Source organism: Egretta garzetta, unplaced genomic scaffold (genome assembly GCF_000687185.1).
Source record: "Egretta garzetta isolate BGI_Z169 unplaced genomic scaffold, ASM68718v1 scaffold130, whole genome shotgun sequence".
Taxonomy (NCBI): domain Eukaryota; kingdom Metazoa; phylum Chordata; class Aves; order Pelecaniformes; family Ardeidae; genus Egretta; species Egretta garzetta.
Window position 1 is genome coordinate 3,067,504 of NW_009258284.1, and position 4,156 is coordinate 3,071,659.

Sequence of the window (4,156 nt, forward strand, 5' to 3'; positions counted from 1 at the left end):
CACTCTTTCAGTGCTTCCTCTTCCATGATTTAAGAGCATCTGAACTGCTTCAGTTCTGGACACAAGTCCTTTGGCATATCTACCTAAAGAAATACTAGGCTGCCGGCAGGTTCTTAAACCGTAGAATTGTATTCAATGGACATGTTAACATTGGGGTAGAACCTACTAAATACTCTCATCTTTGTCAGTGGACTAAACTTTTTTTCTTGCTCATGACAAATTAATGATGATGCTTAAATTAAGGCAAATAAGAGAAATAAAATTTCCGTGAAAGTGCTAAAAATCTGTCCCATAGCCTAATCTGATGGGTCAAATACTCTCATTGCTCAAATCCCTGGCAGAGAAAGAAACCATCTTTTACAATTAAGAAAAAGGTAACAAAGTCATACAGGCAAAAATTATACTATGAGTAGCATTAATAATTTTGGTTCCAGTTCAGCAAAGCTCTTTAGGACACACATAATTTGCCTGCTCTTCTGAATCGGAGTCATAATTAAGATGTTCTTAATCACCTCTTCTACTTCATGAAGGAAAACATTTTTAAGACCAAATCAAATGGAGGTTGTACCTAGAGTACTAATACAAATTAAAAATGGAGTAAGGGATTGGTGGAAAAAAAGGGGAATGTAAAATTTAAACCATTTTAGAAACACATATTAATATATAATTATAATTGAAATATTATTCTATATGCCTAAACAAAATATTATATATATTATATATATATCTATATACACCTAAGCAAAACCCCTCTTCCTACCTGCCCCTCAGGTTAGCCATCATAAGTGTAATTGGCTGATTTTCTAAATGCACCTTCCTTAGGAGGAATATTAAGGCAGAAGATCTAAAGGAGGAGTGCATGAGTGGCTCTCCAAATCATTTCAAGGGAGGCTCCCCATAAGCACAGAGCGGCACAAAACGAAGCTTGGGGACATCTGTACCAGACGCAAACTGTTGGTGGAGAGAAGGCGGCTGCCACAAGGACAGACAAAAAGGACTAGGAACTCTCAAGGACCCATGAAAATGAGGACAAAAAGCACGGGGGTCCAGAGGAAGTATTTAGTTCAGGCAGGAAGCTGAGGTGGTCCTTGCAAGGCGATTGTCACTGAACTGTCAGATTTCAGGCTGAAGGTCCTGTGGGGCCTTTGCAGGCACAACAAGAAGTGTTGTGTTTTCTTCCTCTTCTGTGCCAGTGACATCGCCTCCTCTTTGCTGAGTATAAAGAAAAAATTGAGTAACAGTGTACAAATCTTAGTGCAGTTATTGTGTTTCTACCTGCTTGTAAGACAGATCTCCAGGTGCAGTAGCTAGGTTAAGGAGAACGCTCGGACTGAGGGATCATCTCTGCGTGAATGGAGAATTTCTTAACCTCTACCTAGTGGTTAACTTGCATCCCTCCAAATGAATCCCTCCTCAAAGCATTTCTGTCAGTAGAGAAAGGTGTGGCGAGAGAGAAGGCTAGATACCATACCTCTCGAGTTCCAGAGGAGAACGCAGACTATGAAAACAAGAACTTCTGTGATTTGGTCTCTGGATGCATTTTCTTCATCTTATCCAAAACATAAGTGAATATACATATTTTTGTTCATTGGCAGGGTATTAGTTGTGTGGTACACACAAACACAGACACAATACCTGTTTGAATAATCGCCTACTCAGAGATTTAAAGCCTGTTGAGTAGCTACCTCTTAACCACCCCCATCTCCCACTTCTTTGATCCTTGAAAATATTTACCTTACACTGTAAGCCAAAACCTCCTTCCAGCCAACTAAACTATCAGCTGCACAAACTTTTGAAAAACAGCTCTGAAGTTTTTTCTACCAAAAAAAAGCCCAACCTGATTTGCTTGGTAAGATCTAGTCTCCATAAACTTGCTTTGATTCTGTTTATGGCTCTGTTCCCTTCTGGAAATATAGGATACATCTGCTTGCTCGGTTGTGAAGGGCTTCTGTGTGATGAATCATTCACATATACGCCTGTCCCACATACGAACTGCCTTGCAGAGCTGTATCAAAAATTGGCTTAACGCTTTAGATCAGCAGCTGCAAGTTTGGGTCTGACTGGGAGCTTCTCGGCACTTTATACTTTGGCCTGTGCAATTTTTGTTGTTTGAAAGTAAATTTCTGAACTGCTATCCCTGATTTATTTGGGCATTTTTTTCTCCTTACATTTCAAAATATACTATTCTTCCAGGATAGTATTTTTCCCCATCTACTTAATTTCTTTTTCAAGCACAACTCTGAATTTTGTTCTCTGATAAAATCCTGTATTTACCAATTCTTAACCAAAATGCTACATTTGTACAAATCTTTACATTGACCACAGGAGGCCCTGAAATAAGTTTTAAACATGGTTAGCAATTTCTCCTGTCCCCACAAATCTGGCACTGTCCCTCTACAGAGCTTTCTCTCTGTATCTTTCTCGTTAACTTTGGTATTTTTATTTTATTTTGTCGGTATCCCCCTTCTTTTCCAGCTCTGTCAAGAATGGTTTACAGCCTCCCAGTTAAATGTATCTTTTAATTTCAAGATGAATGCAGATAAACTGTGACAGGCAGGTGTGGAGCTCCTCTACCATGTAGTTCTTTCAGAGCTCTGAGGCACTTTCTTAGGTAGTGTCTGACAGCGTTGCCTAGGTGCTTTCCACAACACTTACTTTTTGTGGAATATTTGGGTTTGGCTGATAAAATCTTTGTTTTCAGAGAAAAGGAACAGAAAAGGGCAAAAAAAAAAAACCAAAACCGACTGAAGTATGTAAAAATGGCACATTTAAGTCAGCAAACTGGCTCCAAATAACTAAGAAATGAGACAATTATTTGTGCAAAAAGTAAAATGAGGGTGGTCACTGAATTCCGAGCACAAACACCCATGTCCATTGAACAGTCCAGGTGCCTAAAAACAAAACCGAGCTAGCTGGATTAGCAAAAAAACCAAAAAAACCCAAACCAAAACCCAAAAAACCCAAACCCAAACCCTGAAGTGGCTGACAGAGTGACTAAAGGGCTTCCATATTTTGCAATGGATTTAAAGGGAAAGAAAATTAAGATGTATCAGAAAACATGGAGGAAAACTGGCACAAGGCATAGTTATTTCTGGTGGCACTCAGGGGTTGGTTTAGCTCTTGGGCACTTTGGTGAACCGTATGAAACACTGGCAGTGTACCCAGATTTGTTGTAGGCTGTGCCTAGAACACCTTCAAGGATCAAGATTAAACAGCATCGAGAGTAAAGCAGAATATTTTCATTGGCAGATAACACACAGCATTAGTTTTTTTAAAGAAGTAAGTAAACTGGAAGTTAGTTCATTTCCTAGGTTTTACAAGTAAAGGAGTGAAGGAAAGACTTCTGCTGAGTTTCAGCTACTTACAGCCAACTGCACCCAAAAACTCCAGCCTTGCCTACAACACAATTGCTGCTACACATTTACAGTGTGAATTTACTAATATAAATATAAAGCATTCATGCAGTTCATCTGCCATGTATGCCATGGAGCTGTGCTGTCAATTTTGTCTACAGCAGGGATTAGACTGGGACGCCTCCACAAGCAGCACTGATCTCTCACTCACACAAAGCTGTACGCAGCTTACTATTAATACTTGAGAAAGCCACGTTTTACCCCTATTTATCACAGCGTGGTTCAGCCAGGAATTGCAGGTTTTGATAAAAATGAATAATTTTACCAGTAAGCAACACAAACTTGAGGTGCCCTTCACCGGTCTCAAAATATCTTGTTTTCCTGGATCGCGTCCATAGCCTGTATGTCAATGGGAGCTGTAGCCTAGCTGAAGTGACTCAGTCAGATTCAACGCATAAAGTGGGGATTTTAACATAGATATTTATGCTGAATCTAAGATTACTTCATTTTCATATAAACTTGTGGCATTCTGGGCGTAGTTAGGAGCCAGCTCTGATCACTTTTGCAGCGCTGCGCTCCCTAAGGGACGCCTGAGGATATAAATTTTAAAACCGGGGCCTACCCCGTGCGTCAAAGAGACTTCGCTACGAAAAGAGACTAGAAATAAACTAGCGTAGCTGGTGGAAAAATCCTGAAATTGGCAGAGGGCTCGGCCCGTGGCTCCCCGCCTCCCAACCCAGCAAAACAAACCGCTGATAACACTGAGGCGGGGCGGGGGGGCCGCCCGTGCGGGGGGGGGCGGG